This window comes from Ixodes scapularis, unplaced genomic scaffold (assembly GCF_016920785.2).
Source record: "Ixodes scapularis isolate PalLabHiFi unplaced genomic scaffold, ASM1692078v2 PGA_scaffold1__304_contigs__length_218370807, whole genome shotgun sequence".
NCBI classification, from domain to species: Eukaryota; Metazoa; Arthropoda; class Arachnida; order Ixodida; family Ixodidae; genus Ixodes; species Ixodes scapularis.
Genome location: NW_024609846.1, coordinates 33346739 through 33359761, shown reverse-complemented (window position 1 = coordinate 33359761; position 13023 = coordinate 33346739).

Genomic DNA, 13023 nt, shown 5'->3' with positions numbered 1-13023 from the left:
CGTGTCCTTCGTCCGTTTGACACGTATATCCCCCATGGTGGAAAGCGCCGACGCCGTGTTCGCGCTAACAGTGTCCGGCAGTGCACACAAATACATGTACGAAACGGTTTTAGCACCGTTTTTCTTGCCACGAATTTCAAATAAAAACGCCGTAACTGACCAATTATTTCGTCTGCGTGACTGAGAAATGTTCCAATGTGCCTAGTACGTACGAAATATTTGTGATATTTGCTCTTGTAATCGAGCGCAGCGAGAAAGTGCACTCGCTTTTTCCCATAGAAAAGCATTACCGGAAGTCAATTTCCGACTGGTTGCTGTCTGCTTCAATTTGCAGCAGCACACTAGCGCCAGCTGAACCTCTAGCGTACATTATAATAACTCTATGTGCTATCGTCTGCAAATACGGTTCCCCCAAAGCCGTTTCAGGGCACACGATCGGTCCACACGCCCGATCCAAGGTATCGATCGTTCTTGTTTATCGATCGTATTTTGTTCCGGTTCCCTAAAACTCTCTAATAATCACTAACGGTGAGACGACGACGGCAACTGTGACGCAGGAGAAAGCGGCAACGGCAGGACGGCAGGACGGTTCCCAAATGGCGCGCTGCGCAGGCGCATTATGCCAATCACGTGGACACCGCTGGGCGCCGAGAGCAAACGTAGCTGACGTCACCCGTCAAGCCTGGTTCACAGACTTCCGCCACTCCGACCAGAATGCGACTGCAACAGCTTCCGGCGTTTATAATCTTTGGAATTACTATTGCAATGGGGCGGACGGTTGTAAATGGCTGAGAGGGATACTACAACGAAATTTCGGCACTTCTTTCCTGGTCTTTATGTGTTCAAAGGAGCAGTATCACATCGGACACACAAATGTCTTGTTAGAAAAGACATGAAAATGAATTGTAAAACAAATTAAACGACTAGCAAAGGGCACCTGGTGGATGTCGCTAATGCATCGTTTGTAGTGCCCGTTTGGGAACCTTGACAGGTAGTGACGATAACTGCCTTGTCTCTGGCCGCCGCGAGAGAACAAGGGAAGTAGGAACTCCCCTCGCCCCGAGAATCTAATTTATGTGTCCCAAAAGTCGCTATTGTCCCCCTACAAGATTATAGAAGATTAACCAGTCACTCAAAATTCGTACAAAAGCAGCCGCTTCGGTGGCTGGAAGGACTCTGACATCCTCTCGACGTCAGCCTCGCCGCACCTTTGCTCGTCCCGAGACGAACTACGTCACGATTGCGTCGGATGTTCCGTCCTCTCCTCTGGCTGCTCTCCGAGCGCTTGCAAGAGTGGGTCGTTTATAACTATAAATACAGCAATCGGGCTCAAAATAGAAACGTGCGATTGTCATTTACGGATATTGTGGATCATATTCAATCTATTTTTGAACACGACGGGTATATTTCAAATTCCGTTGAAGTATCCGTTTGAAACGCCGTCGTCATAGCAACCCGTACAAGGATTAAAAGGACACTGTCAGGGTATTTATGCTCGCCAAGGCTTTTATTTGTACGTGACATATAGTAATAGCCCAAGTACACAGAAGATAAATCGCGGTTCGAAATTATCTTTCTTTCCGCCCTAAAACCACCGATCGAGAACTGGCCGGTTCGAGTCACGCTCAGTCTCTTCTCTGTGGTCACGAGCCGTTCTCTATGGTTTAGATACAACCACCAAATGTAATCAAGGTCGTTGGTCATCGAAGACACACACAGAATATTAGAAATAGAAAAGAAATATGATACCCATTTTTTTTGTGGCTTTTAAAAATTGGAGAAAAATTTTTGAAAGAAAGAAAAGAAAAATTGGAAAAAAAAGATTGGAGAAAAAAAGCTGCACAGCCCCATGACTTCCGCCAACTCTCTTCTTCTCTATATTTCTTCTTCCTCTCCAGTCTAGTTGCGGTTTCGGTTAGAGCAAGCAGTTGCGTGTTTTTACTTTATTAAAAATATATCTGACGTTGCAGGGCGTTTTGTAGATAAAATCGAACAACCATGTCCGGTTACAATTTTAATTTTTATGAGAAAAGATACCTTGCTGGCTCCATGTCCAGAAAATAAAGCCAATCCTTGTTTTGAAAAAAAAATTGTATATGCGAACAAAATTTGTGAGCACCGTACGTCGCAGTCACGTGCGCGTTTCGTGTATCGCGTGATGTTGGCAATTTGGGCTGTTCTGTTCTGGCTACGGCTCTAGAAATGTTTACTAACAAAAGAGGTATAGGAAGAATTTACAAAAAGTAGAATCACCAACTATTAGGCTCGTTATTTTGAGAAACAAAATTGCAAATACGGCGCATTGCGCAATAACGCTCTGGGTAAAAAAAAAATTGGGTTGTAGTTTTATACAGCCTAGAACTTGGTCTGCCTCCAAGGGCGACGAGTCTCTCAGTTTTAGATGAGCAATTTAGCTAGTGCAGCACAACCGCTAGCCTGGGGTCTTTAACGTGCAGCACGCAGTAGTGATACACGACAGCACGCCGGTATGATGCTCATCCAGATCGAAACGGGCAGGGGCGGGGATTGATCCCAGGATCCTGGGTTCTGCAGCGCGAGCTTTCGCTCCACTTGCTCCGAGCTGGTGTGCGCCATGGGCCGGAGCGATCGAGAGGCGCCAGGCAGTAACATGCTTCGCGGTGCCCGTTTCAACAACCGGCACATAGGAGGTATTCACTGGACGCCATATTTGAGGGCGATGTTCAGAGTGCATGCTCAGAACGACTTCACATTAATAGCCTGCTAAGACCGGCAACCTAGATGGTGCTAAATGCACGCTCCAAAAGGACTGCTGAAGCTCGCCGTCAGCATGCGCTCAGCAGCAGCGCACACGGATATGGCCGCCAGTGAATACTCCCTAAAGCGACATAAAGGAAGCAACCTGAGCGACTTTGCAAACAGATCAGCCCACAACCTTGGCGGTAGCATGATATAGGAGGTAGTGCGCGGCAGAACCTGCGCCGCCTGTGAGCGCCAATAGATCCGCCGCCGCGGAGGGCCACACAACGCTAATAAAAATATTGCGAAAAAAAAACAAAAAATTGCGGTGGAAAGAGATTGTTTGTAACTTAATTTATATGACAGCAATATGGAGAATCGTGGAATTCAAATTGGGTATGCTCATGTGACCTACGTCAGTGATGGTGCAGCAATAAAATCATCTGGTGGGCTAGTTGGCTAAACATCACTAAAGAATAGCGCAAGGACGACGGAGGGAAGAACGAGAAGACTCCTTCCTGTGTCGCTCTCGTTCTGCCCTCGGCTTCTTGCTTTCAGAAGTTCGGACATAGCGACAATATTTCGCTATGACTGTTTGGCCTTTGCGGGCACAATTGGGCAGGGGACTCACCGTGGCAGTTCCCAACAAACGCTCTCTTATCACCGTCAGCGATGACGGCTGCGTCTTCGCCTTTCTAGGCGGTGGGTATTCCGTGTGCTTCCGCTGTCCGCACAGTTTCTTTACCTCGGAATCATAATGTTACGTCGAGCACTCATCATAATGAAGAGAAAATTTGGAAAAGTCGTAAGCTTTCCCTTGGCATGGCTGCAACATTTCGGCTTTAAATATCTTTGAGCAATATTTTGGCACGGACATCATTAATCGCGGAGCCCTGCGGGCGGCCTTCATCACTACGTTAAAAAGTTTTGCATTTGCAAATTCTTTGAAATTCTATGAGGAGAATTTTCAAAAATGCCGAGACCACACGAGAAAGGGGCATGTCTAGCATCGTATTTTTTTTTTAATAATATTCATTTTGCTGGAAATAATACTTTTATGAACGCACTCGGAGTGCGATCAGCGGTTTCACACCATAAACTAATATAAAGAATCATTGCTGTTTAATTTGCTATCAACGTTAAGATCAGGTTTTCAGATACACGGATGTAATTTATACATATGTATGACTCGTGTGAAGGAAGAAATTCAAATGGTATGCTTTTGCATACTAAACTTGCAGCGGTGGAATAGGAACCCATTTGACTACCGCTCAAATGCCGGCCGGCGCTTGTCCGTGTCTACTCGCTTGTAAATGTCCCCTGTGTCGCGCAAAAAACCTCTATACTGGCTCCGCTTCACGTTATTAAAGATATTTGCGTAGTACATTCAACGGCAGTCATACTCATTAAATCGCTGTATTATACCTCAAAAGAGTAAACATACAACACGGGAAGCCACACAGAGCTTGTGGCTGTCTCTTTTGTGTTCTCTTGCTCCATGTATTTAATAAAATGAGATTATTAACTTTCCTCTGTTTCTACCCTTTTTTTGTTGAGCGATATCGGGTGATTCACTAGAGGGAATACATCTCATTTCGAGGAAGTACAATAGAATTGACGCGTAATGTTTCGTTTTGTTGAGAGGGCTGGATGCATCGCAGCTTTGGGGTGTCTTCTTTGAATCGGAGAGATGGCGAGTGGTACCCATCGTCGTGGTCGTTGCGGCTGAAAGTACTTGACTAGGTGTTGTTTGGCGTCCAGTGTATACTCCATGATTCCATGGGTCGACGTGTGGCAGCTTGTCTTACGAGCGTAAATTCGAACAAATATTTCAGTGGAATTTAAATTTAACAAAGCGTCTTTGTACACGCTATTTGTACAAATAAAATGGTCAAAGCTCTTTGAACCTTATCAAACAACTAAATCTGTGGATAGATAAAGCTAAAAAAAAGCAGTATATCCAGTATATGCCGACAAGCTATGAAGTTTCGGTACATTATTATTTTGGGAGATGCATCTATAAGTTTTACACTCAACCAGCACAAAAAAAAAAAACTGGACAATTCTAGGAAATTGTTTTATATGCTTTATTTTTTTGACAACAGTTCTCTGGCATCAAAAAGGAACAATTTATTGTTCAACATAAAATAAAATACACGTTGAAGAAGTCGCTCTCGTAAAAGTGATCGGAGACACGTTATTTATGCAAAGGCTCCAGTCCACGCTTTTTGAAATCGGCACAAATTCCTGCAGACCTGCGGCGAGCTACCCGTTCCCAGCAGCTGGAGTTATACACCCCATCATTTACTCTAAATTCATCAAGTAAGAAAAAAAAACGGGATTGTGGAAGCTGTGTGCTTACATTTATTTTCCTACACTCTAAGAAAGGCCTGCGCGTCTACTTACCTGCAAAACACTCAAAGAGCTAATCTCTGCGGTCAACGAAATCAGCTCATCGAATGATGAGGCAGAACATCCGTTCAGACCTCAAAATTAAGTCTGCGCTGTGGCATCACGTTATGCAAAGCGTCATGCTTGCATTGCGTAACGCCACAGCGCAGACCTAATTTTTGGGTCTAAACGGATGTTCTGCCTCATCATTCGCTCAGCTGATTTCGTATATCGCAGAGATTAGCTCTTTGAGTGTTTGGCGGGTAAGTAGACGCGCAGGCCTTTCTTAGAGTATAAGGTGAAACTAAAGGAGGGCGGGTATTTTCTCTTCGAACCGGGGTTCTTACAGTCGGTAACGTAGCACACAATCTTCCCCGTGACCAGATTTTCTCACCATCCATTTCCGCTCTTCTATAATCGTTCCCGCGGTTAACCAAACACGTATCTGGGGTTCTACTGGGCAAGGTTTTTCAACAATCCCTCTCCTCCGGCGAAATGCCTGACGACTGAAAACTTGACCAAGTCGTCCCCATTTTCAAGTCTGGTGATAAGAATTCTTTCAACAACTACAGACCTAGTTCGCTAACCTATGTGACCTGCGAACTCATGGAACAAATAGTTTCATCCCAGATTATGACCCATTAATCCAGTAAATAACCTTATCTTTCCGAAACAGCATGGCCTCCAACGCGAGCATTCTTTTGAAACCCAGCTATTTGAATTAATTCATGACTTTTATGTTTCTATTCATTAGACACGTACCGTTGATTCTGTGTTTTTCTATTTCGCGAAAGTTTTTGACCGGGTCCCCCACAACACACTGATATATAAATTGGGTACATAAATATAAACAAATTAGTTATTGAATGAATAGCAAACGTTTTATCAAATCGATCGCAACCTGTCCTAAATATTAAACATGTCTCCTCTCTCACACCGGTAAAGTCTGACATCCCACAACGTTCCGTTCTTGGTCCGGTATTGTCCATGCTCTATATAAATTACCTTCCTGCTAAAATTCGGTCCACCGAAAGCCTTTTCGCGGATGATTGCGTCATTTATAGCCCCATATCCACTCCTCTAGATGTGTGCATACTCCAGCGCGACCTTGAAATAGTCAGCCAATGCTTTATCACTTGGTTGATGTAAATCAACATTACGAAAAGAAGGTCTCTAACTTTCACCACCAAATTGAACATTGATCACCACGCGTACGTAACTGAAAAGAACCAGGTAGAAAATGTCGCATAAATCAAATATCTTGGCGTCCACCTTTCAGCTAACCTATCATGGAACCTTCATACGGAGCATATCATTAGCAAACCGTCTAAAACTCTAGGGTTTCTTAAACGTTCATTGTACCAGGCTAATAAAGGAACTAAACTTCTTTAGTACACCAATCTCGTAAGATCACAGTTGAATAACGCGACCATCATTTGCCACCCTCATCAGATGTATCTAACCAATAATATTGCGGCACTTCAAAATAAAGCCGCCAGGTTCATAGCTAAGGATTACTCCCGATATTCAAGTGTGACTAACGTACGACATTCCCTCAACCTTTTGCCACTTCATTGTCGAAGACATATTGCCCGCATGTTCTTCTTCCACAAGCTCTACCACGGTTCATCTGCTTTCAGAGATTCATTCATCCAGCCTCCTCATCATGTCTCATCCTGCGAAGATCACCGTTTCAATGTATGTCCCATTTTTGCTCGCACCTACCTATTTGAAAACTCCCCTCTCCTCCTCGGTGTCTCCGATTGGAACAGCCTACCCAGTGATATTGTGTCGATCCGCTCAGCCCAGATGTTTACCAAAGCCGTAACCAATGTAAAAAAATGTATGTAGTTTTTGCTATTTTTTTGTCAGCATTTGGTTTTTGTGTTATTATATGTTGCGCCAACGTCATCATCGTTTTGTCCCTATGTGCACTACCTCTGTCTGCGATCCCCCCCCCCCCCCCCCCCAACCCGTATGTAATGCTTTTAAGGGTTTTTAGGTTAAATAATAAATAAATAAAATACATTTCCAAACGCTACAGCGCGAGCTCAGAAATTCGTTGCTTCTACGCCAAAGCCTTCTCGACCAGGGCCATGCCAGTGTCACTGTCATGCCTTGAGTTAACAAAGCTAGTGGCGCTTCACGCGAAGCCTATTACGGTGTTCTGTCCCGATCAGTACGTAACAGCGGCGTGCGATTCTTTATCGCGGTAGCAAGCGTAGATCAAACAACGTTGCCACGGTGCGATGTCGGAGTTTCGCGGCAGTGTGGGGTGGCGAACAGGTTCGGTTCGTCGTCGCTGGCACCTGCTCGTCGTCTCACTCGTGTGCGCTTGGAAGGCGGACCAACCGCGGACATGTCGTCACATAATGAATCTGTCCGCGGATCAGTCCGTCGTCTAAATCGGTCATTAGCGCCTGGTTTTGATAGAGACATTTTTGTGCCGAGATACTATTTGAATCTATCTCATTAATGTTTCCCACATCTTGCGGAGATTTTCCATAATTCCCCAAAATGTTGAACATGTCATATTCACAATTTGTTGTTTTTTTAATATCAACGCCTAGTGTATTACATATCTTCTTAAACATGTGAAGGTCACTTTCGTTTCTTGTTTCAAAAAATATTTGAAACAGCTTGTTTCGGTGCCTTTCCTTTCATATAATAGCTTTTTTTCTTTTTTTCTACTCGCTGTTGGAACGCATTCGAACGCGGACGCCAAATGCTGGACGCGAGCGTTTGGCGTTCAAAAAGTGACTAGAGACAAAGGCAGCAAGCTATGCGTCCACCCACTAATCATTCCATCCAGAGCTCAACGTTCTGACCACCTCGCGCCCTCTCCTCTCCTTCTCGCTAACAATATCTACCCGTATAGCTTGGAACATTAGGGACTTTTAGCCAACCGTTACCGTGTTCCGCGTACCGCACTACTGGAGCCTTTAAGGATGCCTTTCGGTGCGCGCCCCAAAGTCAAGGCATCACCCGGGCGCGAGACTGAAAGCATGCTCCAAATTCTCCGCTTGTACAGTGCGCGGAACACGGTTATGGTTTGCTAAAAGTCCCTATCATCTGGCTAAGTTTTTCTGCGAATGTCGGCGAGTGGCAATGCCTAAATGGTGTTTTACACCGTTGTTAAAAACCGGAAGAGCCGATGAATGTTCTACCATGTAAAAAACAGCACTTTGAAAACACACACATAGATTCACAAGCGCGCTCCCGAACAAATACAACACAGACGCAAGCTGCTCTTCAACAGTTACGAGATAGAACAATATATCTAGCCATGGAACAAGAGAAAGGCGGCACCGACGCGTGGAGAAAAAGCGAAAATAATGGCGACTAGGCTGCAGCAGGATGAACAGTGTATGGCTGAAGAAACGTGAGGAGATCCAATTTAAATTAATTCTAAGTGTATTGATCTCGCGTGAAGCAGCAGCCTTCTCAATCGATCTTTCCGCAAAAAATTTAAATAAGTGGATGGTCTAATAGACCCCTTTCGGAATTTTGGCAACACTGAAAAAAATTTAGCCGGAAGAGTAAAACATCTAGCAACATTGGGTCATCGCCGCCATTACGCAGGGTTCGTCTCGTTCGAACGGTCGGCGTGCAGCGTAGCCGCCGTAGCGTTTTGAGCTATGGCTTGTGCGGGTGTTTTCCCGATCACCTGTTGGTCTCATGATCTCTCGATACTGTCACATATAAGTGACAGAGAGGTGGGGCAGTTCTACAGGAGCCGGTCAGGCACAAACCGGTGCATGGAAAGAAGCTACAACTTCTTCGTCGAAGCATACGCGGTCCCCGCATCGATAAGGGCTAACTACTCACGGAACAGGCAAGTTCTTTCTTGTTTTGTGGTGATTTTTTTAGTAACATTCTATAATTTTAATACAGTTAATCATAGTAATCGACCTTTTAGCGTGGCCACTCCGAACGACCCGGCACGCTGCCCCCGTCGTGAGCTTGTCGTTCGGTGACAGCCGAGAACTCGCTCGTTTCGTTTTTCGTACCCCTCCAATAAACTTGCGACCGCGTACCAGTAACTACAAAATGCGCCTCACGAGTCACAACCTTGAGTGTTCAAGAAATCGAAATCGTACAGAACAGTAGAAAAGGTTGTACGGGTGGGTGGCAGGCAGCCTTTTAAATTCCTTCCTCGGTAACCTTTGAAAGACTAAGAAGTTAAGCGGTTTATGGCATTGCTCACAAAGCTACAAAGTAGACTTTTCAGAACCACTGATGTATTGGGTTTATTTCACGGTGTTTGCAAACGTACCACGTTTATTTGAACCCACTGAAAATGCGACATTGCAAAAAAAAAAAGTGTGCTGGAACTGATCTTTATTTGCACAGAAAATATGCACAGTTGTTTGAGTGTAAAACCGGTGTATAATTTTTTTTTTTATCTCATTCAGTGCAGGAAGTTTTTTCATCAAGGGTTCCTGCTACCGAAGCAAGAGGAAGACCCAAGAACAACATACAATGTGCTCAGGAATAAAAACCGTTGAACAGAATAACAATTGTTGAACATGCTCTAAACACCAACTCTTTGGCTGCATTCTCACAAATTTCCAAACTGATTAGTAGCGCAACGTCCCTAAACGTCTAGCGGTACGGCCTTGGCACTCTGTTTAGGCCACCACTCCAAAAGTTCCCACGATCGCAAGGCCGGTTCGAGTGATCTTCAGATTCGGTGTACACTGCATTTAGTCTGTACACCACCTCCACCCGACGTCTGTTTTCTGGAAAACTCTTTACCGGCGAGAGTAAAGGAAATGAACTTGCGGAAGAAGTTATCATGCATCTACACGCCGAAAAAGTACCTAAAATGGCCTCGGTTGAAGTGAAGAAGCACTAAAGGAGGGAGCCGCTCGCGCACTGAACCGCGGCCGTACCTTTCTAGTTAAAGACGGGGCTCGACACACGGCCACACTACTACAACATATAATCGTTTGTGATGCTTCCGCTTACGGTTGATGATGATGATTAACTTTATTTTAAAAAGGGTGGCGCCATGGCCTCATAAAAGCGTTTGTTGTCTAACCCGCGAAAGTTTTGTAAACAACACGAGGACTCGGTTTTTCTTTTTGAACACTTTAGAACTTGTCTAAAACGTACCTTTTTCCGTCTCCGTATCTATCCTGCGTACACAAAGGTACGCAGCAATGCGATGGCATATTAAAGCGGCGCATGCAGACTGGGACTCAAAGTGTAAGCAGCACCGTTGTAGGCGGTAAGATGCAGGCGGTTCTGGCGGGACCCCTGCGTGATGGCGGCGGACCTAGTTGCAGTTGCGTGCAATAGGTGGCGCTCTACTCCGAAAGGGGTATATTACTTATTAATGTGAAACGTCCTTTTGCTAGATGTTAGGCATTTTGCGAAGTTGACGGGTGGAGGAGGAGGACTGAGGTGCTCAACGCTAGTTGATTAACGGGGAGATCATGTCACCAGAGGGGTAGGCGAGGAGGAGCTGACTACCTGTCCGCACTGAGGGGGAGCAGACTTGTACGTAATCCGTTACAAGTAACGAAATTACTTGTAATCCCTTACATTTATCAGTAATTTAGTAACGGAATAATTACACATTTTCTAGAGTAATTTTAAAGTAATTCCCTTACATTTTTGACGTGACGGATTCCTTGTAATCCGTTACTTTTTTGTCAGAACCGCCCCCCCCCCCCCCCCACCCCCATTCTAAGTAAAGGTTGTTTTCTTTTCTTTTTTTTTTCTTCATTTTTGTAAAGTCGAACGCAGTGACACTGTCACGCGAATCGACCAGCGCAAAGGGAGGCTTGGCACTCTTCAGTTCCGCAAAGCCTTTTTTTGCAACACCAAGCCCCTGAATATTTCATTTTTTTAGACCCTAACATCAATGTAAAAAAATCCAAATAAACAATTCACGAGAAAAAAAAAAGGGGGGGGGGGCAAGTTATTTCCGCATTTTTTTTTTAGTCCCTTTGTCTTTTCTTTGCGATCGAAGACGGGGAGAGGAGGACACCAAGTGACTGTGCGCCTCTTCGAGAAGCTCGAGGCGGTAAGTGCACTGAAAAGAATTAACAATGTCCTTCTCGGATATAGTGACTACGGCTATTTTCATAATGTCACAACAGGAGACAAAGGCTCCGTCTACCCTACCCTTTTTGTGAGTCAGCTTTTTGCGAGCATTTAGAAAATGGTAACAGTCTTCCTTTCTTCTTCTTCTTCCTGTTTTGCCCCAGCAGGACGCATCTTATCTCAAGCAGATATTTTCACAAATAAAACATAATGGTGGCTGACGTAGACTTGATATTCTGGGCTTGAGGAGAGAGTGAAATTCGTGAGTTGGGCCATAGCGCGGCTTACTTATGGCGAATTCGCGTGGTTCTTTCCGCGCGCTCTCGAGCGCTCCTTCCAGAGCTCGCGAAATCGGGAGGTTGAAAGGGAGTGCTGTGGCCTGATCGGGTGGTTCATTCCGAGGGCGCCTCTCCCTCTCAGAGCGCTCTCTGGCACTCCGACTGTAGCCGTCGGAGTACGGAGCGGCGCAGGCGTCCCGTGGTAGCTGGACGGTGATCACGTGGTTTTGTTGACGATGGCCGGCTATGGTCTGTGGTGGTGTGCGGGGCCCGGCATGACGGCGATTGATGTGTGGTTTACAAAGTGCTTGTGCATTCGACGGTGCGAGAATTACAACGGACGGGACGACATTCGTTTGCGACCGTAACAGGAAAAGCCGACGTGTGAAGTGTTCCCAGTGCTTACACAAGATCGTTCATCTCACGGCGGTGAATCTGCTAAGCCTAACCGACGACGAAACAGCTCGCAGAGCTCGCCGCTGTTTTACCGGATTTTGTAGTCGCTTCAAGAAATTTTTAAGGTTTGGTAAAAGTGCATTCAAAGGTTTGTATTGTAAAATAAAGGGAGTGCCGAATATAATGCACTGTGATTTGTGTCACATTGCGATGCTTGCACGATATTTCGCCGTGAGAAAAATGCGGTTTATTAACCATTTTATATTCGCCTGCTCAGTCGTAGGCAAGACCGCTGTCGCAGCGCGTTCACTGTCGAAAACGCGATGAGTTGACAACTGTTTCCAAGCGTTGGCTTTCGTTCCGTTCTGCAAAAATCAATTCGCATACTGTTTTCTTTTTTTTTTTTTACATGCCGATGAGTAAAAAAAATTACGTCAATACCGTTATTTCATCACGTTGCGAGCATATATTTTGCTCAATCGTCCACCGTACGCTGTAAGATCGTGTTGTTTTTCATGCATTGCCAATGTCCAGAAATTTTAATTCCGTGACTGGTCTGAGAATCTCGGAGCACTCTGAAGCCAGCAGTTGTGATCGGCTGAAAAGGATCCCGAGTAGCTCTGGCGGCGAGGAGAAGGCGCTCTGCTGAATCGAGGTCAGAGGAGACAGGCGACCACCCGAATTCACCATTAGTACTCTACCCTTTGCTGCCCGTGGTCCAACAGACGTCTATCTGGAGAATACCGGAGTAAACTGCAGTCGGCTCGTGCTCCGTGTGTTTTTGAACGGCACCAAGAAAGGTACACACGGCGAACGTGCGTTTACATTTCCCTGTTTTAACCGACGTTCTAATTAATTGTTGTTATGAGTGTCCTTCTTTTCTTTTATTACTTATATTTATATACTGGAAACTTTTTTTTATTCACCAACGTCTCAAGTGAGGCTCGAACTGTTCAGAACCAAAGGAAGAAGAATATCGAGCCAAACCTTATTTATTGTTTAATTATCACCTTACTGTTACAACTATGTTTTGCTATTGATGACTTCTACAGCTTCGCGATTTAGAGAACGGGAACTTTTAGTAGATCGGTCCGATAACGATATCCAATACTTCGCAGCCGTCTTTGCGTATGCATCATATGTTATCGGGTACCGTTATCGCGGGCATCGGAGGTATCGGAAAGAT